Consider the following 11,606-nt stretch of genomic DNA (forward strand, 5'->3'; position numbering starts at 1 on the left):
TTTTTCTTGGTCAGTCTAGCTAGGGGGCCATCAATCTTGTTTATCCTTTTGAAGAACCAGCTTTTTGTTTCATTGATGTTTTGTATTATCTTTTTATCTTCTATGTCCTGGATTTAGGCTTTTATTTGATGATCTGGATTTTTCTGCTGAAATTAGGGTTTTTGTAGTCTTGCTTTTCCAGCTTCTTTAGGTGGCTTGATAGGTTGTTAATTTGTGTTCCTTCCATTTTCTTCATGTGTGTTTGCAGGGATATAAATTCCCCTCTTACTACAGCTTTCAAGGCATCCCAGAGATTTTGATAAGATGTTTCTTCATTTTCATTTGTTTCCAGGTATCTTTTGATCTCTGTTTTGATTTCATCACTGACCCAGGAGTTGGTTAGCATCATGCTGTTTAGTGTCCATGTCTTTGTGGGTTTTGGGGGGACTTTGTTGGTGTCAATGTAGTCTGAGAAGGTGCATGGTAGAATTTTGGTCCTTTTAAATTTGTTTATGCTTGATTTATGGCCAATTACGTGGTCGATCTTAGACTACGTTCCATGCAGTGATGAGTAGAATGTATATTCTGTGGTCTTTGGATGGAGTGTTCTGTAGGTATCAATTAAGTCCATTTGGTCCAAAGTCACATTGAGGTTCCGGGTTTCCTTACTGATTTTTTGTCCTGATGATATGTCTAGGGTTGTGGGTGGGATATTAAAGTCCCCAGTTATGGTGTTAGAGTCAATATCTTTCTTTAGTTTTCCTAGAAGTTGCTTTATGAAAGTTGGTGCACCTATGTTGGGTGCATATAGATATTTCTTGTTGATGGAGTGAACCTTTTATCACTATGTAGCGGCCCTCTGTATATTTTTAAATTTTTGATAGCTTAAATGGAAATTATGATCATGACTCCTCCTTTCTTTTGTGTTCCATTTGCCTGAAAATTTGTTTCCCATCCTCTTACTTTGAGTCTGTGTATGTCCTTTCTAGTGAGATGGGTCTCTTGAAGGCAATAGATTGTTGCCTGATGATATTTTATCCATTTTGCCAATCTATGTCTTTTCAGTGGTGCATTTAGTCCATTCACATTTAGGCTAATAATTGAAATGCAAGAGTTGATCTCAGTCATAAGGTTCTTACAGAGTTGTTCCTGTTTGTTTATTGTCTTTCTTTGGGTTTTGGAGTTGGCTCATGTGTGTTTTTAATCTTTTGCCTGTACTCTTGTGAAGACTGCTGTTGTCCTTTTTTCTTTCTCTTCTGTGTTCAGTACTTTCTTAAGTGTTTCTTGTAGAGGTGGTCTGGTAGCAGCATAGGTTCTTAGGGATTGGATATCTGGAAAAGATTTCAATTCTCCCTCACTAATGAAGCTTAGTTTGGCTGGGTAGGTTATTCTTGGTTGAAATTGTTTATCTTTTAGAACTTTGAAGATGGGGCTCCAGGCTCTCCTAGCCTGAAGGTTTTCTGTGGATAAATCTGCTGCTATTCTAATTGGTCTTCCCTGGTAGGTAGTCTGGCCTTTTTCTCTTGCTGCCTTTAGGATTTTTTTTCTTTTATAGCTACTTTGTTTAGGTGAATTATTATGTGTCTGGGAGTTGGTCTTCTCATTTGTTGTCTTGCAGGGGTTCTCTGAATCTCTTATGTTTGAATTTTTTCATCCTTGATGAGATGAGGGAAGTTTTCTTGAATGATTTCATGAAATGTTTGTTCCAGTGTGGCTTCTGTTTCTCTCTCTGCCTCAGGAAGCCCAATTACTCTTAAGTTTGGTCTCTTGAAGTGATCATTCATCTCCCACAGGTTTTGTTCTGTCTTTTTGAGCTTCTTCTCTATGCTTTTGACAGTTTGGGTTAGTTCTGTGTTTTGGTCTTCGAGCTCTGAGATTCTTTCTTCTACTTGGCTGATTCTGCTTTTCATGCTTATTAGTCTGTTGTTCATTTCCATCACAGTATTCTTCACTGTTGTAATTTCTGACATCAGCTCCTTTCTATTTTCCTCTTGTCTCTCCTCAATTTTTTTAATTCTCTCCATTAATGTCTTGATGTCTGGGTTTGTTGCATGTAACCAGTCATTCTGGGGGCTCTTCATTGTTTGTGTTCCAGAATCTGTTTTCTCAGTTTCTGATCTCCCAGGGGTCTGTGTGAGACCTATATTCTTCTTTCGGTTTTTCTTCATTTGTGTGGTTTTTCCCCCTCCCTACTTTTTCCTTTCCTCCACATCACCGTCTTCTTTAATTCTGTTATTCCGGGGTAAAGGGATTGGTTTTACTTCTGTTTGTTCAATCTCTTATTCTTTATGTATGCCCTCTTCCTTTGTTCAATTCTGGAGTTGCATTGTAGGTTGGTCCTTTTTGCAGTTTTGAGATTTACTTAAGGGGGGAGCTGTGATTCAAAATCTATCTGCAGGTCCTGATATTCGCTGACAGGTGTGTGGATAATCTGGAACCCGCTTCCCACTGCCTTGAAATCTGTCCGTGCAGTGGGGCTGTAGGTTTACTCCCTGAAATAAAATGTGGTCAGCAGAGGGGAGAGAATGGAGTAGACGGTGGGTTGAAGAGGGGATCGGAGAGATAGAGGAGTAAGGGGGGAAACAAATGAGTGTGCCAACAAATAGAGAGAGAGACCTATACTGAAACAGATGAAAACAATAGACCACAGCTACAGACGAACCAACTCCCATACAAAAAAAAAAAATAAAACATATAGTGATGCTAACATACAAGCTAATCAACCACCTTATTGGTGCGCTGTTCCTCTATACAAAGATATGGTTTACAGAGAGAAGAAAAGGAAGAGGACAAAAAAAAGGAACAATACAGTAGGAATAGAATTGTCATTAAACTAACAGAATCACTGAAGCACACTCTGAGACTTTTCGTTTAAGTCCAATGTCCTTTCGTTTAAGTTCAATGTCCTTTCAGTTCTGATTTCTAGCTTTCTTTTCAAGTAGGCAAATTAGTTCGCAGTTAGGGTCAGTTGCCCCTGGTCTGCTGTGAAGGACAGTGCAGAGCACCCTCCGTTCACCACTCTGGCCTGTGTCTGTTTTTCAAGCTTGTTTCTCCCGTTTTGGTGTAGTTACCTTGAATCGCCAGCAGGTGGTGCTATCTCAGCTGCTCGCCCCCGAGGGGGCGGGGCTGGACAGGCACAGGCAGGAGACCCATGGTGGGCAGGACGTCGTGGTCGCAGGAGAGGTGGCAGCCATCCTAGCAGATCTTCCCTGAAGGGGCTTCAAGGACTGAAGCCGTGGATCGCCTCCGGCCTGGGTGGTGCGATGTGCTACCGGTGGCGGTGGCGTCTGCGCTGCCGCGGCTGTCCAGTCCGCTGCGATGCCCCAGCGGTGGCAACGGCCGAGCTCGTATGAAGAGCAGGCTGCGATGTTGGGGTCCGCAGCCCCCGGGGCGAGAGCCAGAGACCCCCTGCAGTTCTCCTTTGCAGAGGGTTTCACAGACCCGGTTGCCCCGTCGCCATCTTGCCGGAGGTCCTGTGTTCTTAATTTTAAATTCAAATTGCACATTGTTGGTAAATAAAAAGCAGTTGACTTTTGTATGTTAACCTCTATCCTGACATCTTGCTCTAAATTCTGATTAGTTCAGGAGGTTTTTTGGTTGTTGATTCTTTGGGGTTTTCTACATAGACAATTGTGTCATTTGCAAACAAAGGCAGTTTTACTTCTTCCTTCTCAGTCTCTATGCTTTTTCTTTCCTTTTCTTGTCTTATCGCAGTAACTAGGACCTCTAGTATGATGCTGAGTAGGAGTGGTGAAAGTAGACGTTCTTGCTTTGTTCCTGATATCAGCAGGAAGAGATTACATGTTATTACCAAGTGGGATTTATCCCAAGAATGCAAGGTTGCCAGCGCAGAGAAGTACAGTAGACTTTTATATGGGTCTTGTAGCCTTCAATCTTATCAAACTTGCTTGTTAGCGCTAATAGATTTTTAGTTTATTCCTTAGGATTTTCTATATCAAGGACATGCCATTTGGAAATAGAGATAACTTTTCTTCTTCCCTTATAATTCAAATGTCTTTTCCTTTTTTTCTGACCTAATTACTCTGGCTAGAACCTCCCAGTACAATGTTGAATAGAAATGGCGACAGCAGACATTCTTATCCTTTTTTCCTGATCTTAGGGGAAGAGCTTTCAGGTTTTCACCATTAAGCATGACGTTGGCTTTGGGTTTTTCATTGATGCTGTTTATCAGGTTGAGGGATTCCCTTCTATTCCTAGTTTGTTGAATTTTTTTAAAAATAATGAAATATTGTTGGATTTTGTCAAATGCTTCTACTGCTTCTGTTGAGATGATCATTTGGTATTTGCCTGTTATTGTATCATTGAAGCATATTACATTGATTCAACTAACCTTACTTCCTAGGATGAATCCTACTAGATCATGGTATATAATCCTTGGTATATGTTGCTGGATTTGGTTTGCTAGTGTTTAGTTAAAGATTTTTTTGCATCTATATTCATAAGGAAGATTGATCTGTATTTTCATTGTTGATTTTTAATGTCAGGATAATACTGGGCTCATTGAATGAGTTGGGAAATATTACTTGTGTGAATTAATTTTTGGTCAGTTTCCTTCAGCTTCATCTAGGCTTCACTCTATCTCGAGGAAATTTCTTGAAGTTTGTGATGTGAAGTTGTTTTAACAGTGAGGATGGTTTTTCCCCACTGCATTTCTTTTTTTTTTTTTTGAGTTGGAGTCTCACTCGGTCGCCCAGACTGGAGTGCAGTGGCTGCTCCCGGCCACCGCAGCCTCGCCTGCTGGGCTCCAGCGATCCTTCCGCCTCAGCCTTCCGAGTAGCCGGAATTACCAGGCACGCGCTACCACACCCGGCTGATTTTTGGATTGATCGTAGAGATGAGGTCTCGCTGCCCAGGCGGGTCTCGAACCCGCGGGCTCAGGCCATCCACTCACCTCAGCCTCCCAAAGGCGCGGGATGACAGGCTGAGCCACCGAGCCTGGCTCCCACTGCATTTCTAACTGGTCACTTCAGTCAGTTTCAGGAGGAGGAGGGATGGGCAGTTCTGAAGACCCCCAGTTGGATAGTGCCTACTCACCAATATTGCCTTGGGTCCAGGAATAGAAAGAAGGGGGGCATAAAGAAGTCTAAAACTCCCAAATGAGCAGGACTCTAGTTCTACCGCCGTTCTTTAAAAGGACTTTTAGAATATCATAGGAGCCCTCTGTCCTTTATTTTAGTTCAACATGGATTTTTATGAAGGTCTTAAACAGGTCAGTGTGCTCCCCACTGAAGACTCAAATCAGCATGTGGAAATCTCCACTTTATGTTTGCATGTTCCCATCTAATGAAAAGGTAACATTGGTGAGTTTGTAAAATATGTGATTTTGCCCCTCTCTTCAATCCATTGTGTCATTATTAAGTGAGAGTGAAGGATTCGACAGCTTCATGGTATCAAAACCACCCATAAGTGGTAAAATGTCTCTCAGAGCTGAGATGTGAAGAGTATATTCAATGAAGTTCCTAGTTTGCTTTATAAAATTTCACACCGCAGTGCTCCCTCTGAAGGCATAGGAAATAGACGCTACTCCTATTCTGCAAAAGAAGAAATTGAAGTACAATCAACCCTTGAACAATATGGATTTCAACCGCATCTCCACTTACACACAATTTTTTTTCCAACAAATATGTTGGAAAATATTTAGGAGATTTTTGGCAATTTGAAAAAACTCATGGATGAATCATGTAGCTTAGAAATATCGAAAAATTTAAGAATGTCTGTCATAATTGCATAAGATATATGTAAATACTAGTCTGCTTTATCATTTACTATTATATAATATACACAAATCTAACAAAAAGTAACATTTTATCAAAACTTATGCGCACAAACACAGACCATACATAGTACTCTTTGTGGTCAAGAGAAATGTAAACAAATGTAACAATGCAATACTAAGCCATAACTACACAGAATTAACTGTAGTACACACTATTATTATAGTAATAATTTCATTGCCATCTCTTTTGCTATTGAGGTGAGCTTAGGGGTTGCAAGAATCTGCTTAAAATGTCATGTGATACTCATTGTCTCCACGTGAGCAGTTCATCTTTCCAGTAAATGTGTGTCACAGTAAGAAGTCATCTCGCACATGGGGTTCCTTCATATTTTCTGTGCTTAGTGAAGTGCCGTAAACCTTGGGTAACACCATGGGACCCACACCAAGCGTCACTAGTGGTGCTGGAAGTGTTCCAAGAAGCAGAGGAAGGTCATGACATTACAAGAAAAAGTGTTAGTTGCTGGATGCGTAGGTAGATTGAGGTTTGTAGCTGTGGTTGTACCATTTCAGACAGACAGTTCCTCTTGTACCTAGATGACATCAACTTATGGCATTGATCAATAAAGCAAACACAGTAGACGTATTTTCTCTTCCTCATAATTTTCTTTTTTCCCCCTTTATTTTAAAGATGTGGGGTGCAGGTCAGGATTATGTGCATAACTGGTCTATGTGCATGTGAAGTTAGGGCCTCCCACTGGTCCTTACTTCCCCCGGTCTAGGATCAGGTACCCTTAGTGATTTTAAGGGTCCCCCTCTTCCTCCCTCCCCTGTAATTTTCTTAATAACATTTTCTTTTTGCTAGCTCACTTATTATAAGAATACAGTACATGAGGCCAGTCATGGTGGCTTAAGCCTGTAATTTCAGCCCTTTGGGAGACCAAGGAGGGGTGATTGCCTGAGCCCACGGGTTCGAGAACAGCCTGGGCAACTTGGCGAGACCTCATCTCTACAATAAATCAAAAAATTAACCGGGCATGGTAGCGTGCACCTGTAGTTCCGGCTACTTGGAAGGCTGAGGCAGAAGGATTGCCTGAGTCCAGCAGGTCGACGCTGGGGTGGCCATGAGTGTGCCACTGACTGCATTCCAGCCTGGGAGATGGAGTGAGACTCCAACTCAAAAAAAAAAAAAAGAATACAGTACATGATACATATAACATACAAAATATGTGTTGACTGTTTATGTTATCAGTAAGGCCTCTGGTCAACATTAGAGTATTAGTAGTAGTTAAATTTTAGTCAAAAGTTATACACAGATTTTTTTTTTTTTTTTGCTCGTTGGTGGCAGGTACTCCTTAATCCCTATGTTGTTAGAGGGTCAATTGTAGTTAGCAGGGATACTCTGATTTGGACTTAGATCACCAAGTTCCTGATGCAGTTTTAGTTTATGATCTTCTGTTTTGTTGAAAAAAAAAACTGACCATTGCCCAAATCAGTGGGTTTTTAGTAAAGATACTGTATTGTTTGCTGCAGGGTTTTTTTTTTTTCTCTTTCTTTAAGACATGATGTGATGATTTCTAAGTCATTAAAAGATGACTCAGCTGGGCTCGGTGGCTCAGCCTGTAATTCCACGCCTTGGGAGTCTGAGGTGAGTGGATTGCCTGAGCCCGTGGGTTTGAGACCCACCTGGGCAACTTGGCGAGACCTCATCTCTACAACAAATCAAAATGAGCCGGGCATAATAGCGTGCACCTGTAATTCCGGCTACTTGGAAGGCTGAGGCGGAAGGATCACCGGAGCCCAGCGGGTGGAGGCTGCGGTGGCCGGAAGCAGCCACTGCACTCCAGTCTGGATGACAGAGTGAGACTCCAACTCAAAAAAAACACAAAAAACAAAAGGATGACTGTCTCTGCTATTGCTACAAGCAGAATATGTGACCACTTACACATTTTCTTGGAAGACAGGGCATGGCGGTCCTTTGATAGTTGGAACATTAATTTAATGTTCAGCTCAACCAACATAAACTTTATATTAATAGTTCAAATAATAGCATGCATTAGTTCATCTCTGGATTTCTTTCTTACCAGTATGAAAGATACAAGTATCAATCTCCTGGATCCATCCTGGAGAAACAGGACTGAGGGCAATATTTCAAATCTGAGCGGTGACCTTACTTAACCAGTACCTGATGGAGGTTGAGTCAGTAAGAGAAGAGAAGTAAGCTGTGAGAAAACAGTGTGTGTCAGCCTCACATACAGGGTGTGGCACAGAGCAAAAATAAATGTTTGCTGCTTGAATGTTGATTCTGGGGGCAAATACCAGACTTGAGAAAGGGTGAACAGGGCTGCCAGAGGGAGGGGTCCTGCTTTGCCTGGCCTAAACAAGGATGTGAGGATGAGACAAAAATGGAAGCTTTAAGGACAGAAGGCTTTTGGTACTTACAGAAAAGTTTCAAAATTGTGAGGCTTCACGCAGCCCCGCTAATGTTAACAACTCCCATAACCACAGTCCAACCACAGTATCAAATGATCAAATGATCACACCCAGAAACAAACATTGGCACAGAATGGTATTAACTAAAATATACTGGTCTCGCCAGTCCCCACTGCCACCACCGTGTCCTTTTTCTGTTCTGTGATCCAATCCAGGATTCTACATTTTATTTAGTTGTTCTGTCTCCTTATCTCCTGCAATCTGTGGTGGTTCCTCAGTCATTTTCCACATTTCAGACCTTGACGCTTTTGATGAATACTGGGCAGTTATTTTGTAGAACGCCTCTCAATTTGGATTTGTCTGATGGTTTCTCAATGATTAGATTCACATTGTGTGTTGGCAAGAGTATCGCAGGAGTGATAGTGTGTCTTTCTCAAAATATCCGATCAAGGCTAGGTGCTATCCATATGTTCTGTTGCTGGTGATGTTAACTTTGATCACTTAGTTAAGGCATCGTCAACCAGGTTTGTCCACTATTAAGTCATTATATATTTTTTGTAATAGAGAACTATCTTGGGGGAGATACTTGATAAAGGCAAATACCCTGTTTGGGCTTGCACTTTCACCCACTAACTTTGGCATCCACTGATGGATCTTGCCTGCAGCAATTATTACTGTGGGGCTCAAATTAAGGTTTTCTTTTTCCTTCATTACTGGAATTCTTTGGTGAGGAAGAGTTGTCCCTTCCATCTTATTGATCTATGAATATATCCTCATGAATATTTATTTTATTCTAAGGGTTATCATTCAGTGAAGCTGTTGTGTCTTTTGTTGCTCAAGTTGTTCTAGCTTTGATTACTGGGTCTGGCTTCTGTGTACTTCATCATTCCTCTACCCTTTTTTTTAAGATTGGAAACTATAGTCTATTTAAAAAGTAAACAAGTAAGAGAGGAGATTCACCTCCCCAAGGTAGGGGAGGGGGCATTTCTCCATCCTTTTGTGAGCACTTCTTTATTTGTTGGCATCACAAGATGTTCCTGGCTCATCGGGTATTTTCCCTGCTCCAGCCCTGGAAGCTAACACTTCTCCAAGAAGTTCTTCATATCAGAGGGTGGTAGAATCTAAGTTCTGAGCCCTAGGTGTGCTGATTGCTTCTAGGGTGTCCAAAGAGCTCAGCCTCTGTCAGTGGACAGAGCTGGGAAATAGATATATAAATGTATACTGACACACAAATGTCTATATGCTTTATCAGTTTATCTGGGTGTGTGTCTCTTCGTGATTTCATACTGCTTCTTTCAATTCCAATCTACCCGCCTCTTTTCCTTAGCTGTAACTTCCTTCTCTAACCGTGGGAAACATGCTCACCTCTACATATATATTCCTTATTTGTTCAATTCTAGTGTACATGTGACAAAGTTATGAAATTGCTAACCCACACTCAGGTGAAAAACAGATTGGTTAATCTGCATGTGATATTTGTATAGTTATTTTTGTTTTTAGCTTCATAGTATCAAAAGTTTTCTAGGCCATCTGCTCCTCCCGTTTGACAGACAGATGCATCTCTCGTGCAGCGCCAGCTGCATCCCGAGACACCGTGGTCAAGGTGAAGACCGGTGTGAACAGATTTGGCCGTCTCGGGCGCCTGGTCACCAGAGCTGCTTTTAACTCTGGCAAAGTGGATATTATTGCCATCGATGACCCCTTCGTTGACTTCAAATATATGGTCTGCATATTCCAGTACAACTCTACCCATGGCAAGTTCCATGGCACTGTCAAGGCCAAGAAGCTTGTCATCAGTGGAAATCCCATCACTATCTTCCAAGAGCGAGATGCTACCAAGATCAAATGGGGCGACGCCAGCGCGGATTGTGTAGAGGAGTCCACCGGTGTCTTCACTACTTTGGAGAAAGCTGGGACTCACAGTGGGGGAGCCAAAAAGGTCATCTCCTCCATGGATGCCCCATGTTTGTGATGGGCATGAGCCACGGGAAGGACCAGAACAACCTCACGATTGTCAGCGAGGCCTCCTGCACCCCCAACTGCTTAGCCCCCCGGCCAAGGTCCTCTGTGACAACTCTGGCGACGTGGAGGGAGTCGTGACCACCATCCTTGCCATTCCTGCCACCCAGGAGACCAAGGATGGCCCCTCGGGGAAGCTGTGGTGCAACGGCTGCAGGAACCCCAGAGCAGCATCCCTGCTTCCACTGGCGCCGCCAAGGCCGTGGGCAAGGTCCTTCCCCAGATGGACGGGAAGCTCACGAGCACAGCCCTCCGTGTCCCCACTGCCAATGTGCCCATCACGGACCTGACCTGCTGTCTGGAGAAACCCGCCAAATATGACGACGTCAACAAGGTGGTGAAGCATCCGAGGACCCCCTCAAGGTCATCCTGGGCTACACCGAGCACGAGGTTGGATCCTCCAACTTTAATAGTGACACCCACTCTTCCACCTTCGATGCTGGGTCTGGCATTGCCCTCAATGACCCTGTTGTCAAGCTCATCTCTTGGTGTAACAGTGAATTTGGCTATAGCAACAGGGTGGCTGACCTCAGGGTCCGTGGCCTCCAAGGTATAGCAGCCCCTGGATCACCAGCCCCAGCAAGAGGCTGGGGAGTTCGTGCCACACTCAGGCCCTCACAACCCTAAGACTCTCCCCTCCTCACAGTGTTTATGCCAGACTCCTGAAGAATCGGAGGGATGCTGGACTCAAGTGACTCACACCTGTAATCCCAACGCTTTGGAAGCAAGAGATGAGAAGATTGCCTGAACTCAAGGGTTCGAGACTGGCCTGAGCCACATGGCGAGATCTCATCTCTACAATTAAAAAAAAAAAATAGTTGGACTTGGTGGCCCATGCCTGTGGTTTCAGCTACTTGGCAGGCTGAGGCAGAAGGATGACCTGCCCAACAGGTTGAGGCTGCAGTGGCCGTGAGCATGCCACTGCACTCTAGCCTGGGTGACAGAGTGAGGCTCTGGTTCAAAAAACAAACAAAAAAAAGAATTGGGGTGGAGAGGGCAGGAAGCCCCACCTCATCATGTACCATCAATAAAGTCCCCTGTACTCAGCCCCCCAAAAATTGTTTTCTAAAGTTACTGAGGTTAGTTCATTTCTTCCACATCCCCTCCAGTGAAATTATACTATTTATTCGTAATACAATTCATTTCATCTGTTACTGTTTGTATTCTACTTTGGCTTCCCTCCACATCCTGGTTGATATGAATTAATTTTTTTAATTTTTGTTTTTGGAGTATGTGAGGCATCACTAGGATTTTAAGAGTCAAGCCGGCTCGGTGGCTCAGCCTGTAATCCCAGCACTTTGGGAGGCTGAGGTGAGTGGATTGCCTGAGCCCGCAGGTTTGAGACCCGCCTGGGCAACTTGGCGAGACCTCATCTCTACAATAATTCAAAAAATGAGCCGGGCGTGGTAGCGCGCGCCTGTAGTTCCAGCTACTTAAAAGG

The 11,606-nt window shown here is 43.2% G+C and overlaps 1 pseudogene; it reads left to right on the forward strand.

Annotated features, from left to right (window-relative positions):
• Positions 1-9,746: 9,746 nt before the first annotated feature.
• Positions 9,747-11,606, forward strand: part of LOC103259002 — a 7,204-nt pseudogene continuing 5,344 nt past the window's right edge.

Source organism: Carlito syrichta, unplaced genomic scaffold (assembly GCF_000164805.1).
Source record: "Carlito syrichta isolate Samal-C Ts95f unplaced genomic scaffold, Tarsius_syrichta-2.0.1 Scaffold302434, whole genome shotgun sequence".
Taxonomy (NCBI): domain Eukaryota; kingdom Metazoa; phylum Chordata; class Mammalia; order Primates; family Tarsiidae; genus Carlito; species Carlito syrichta.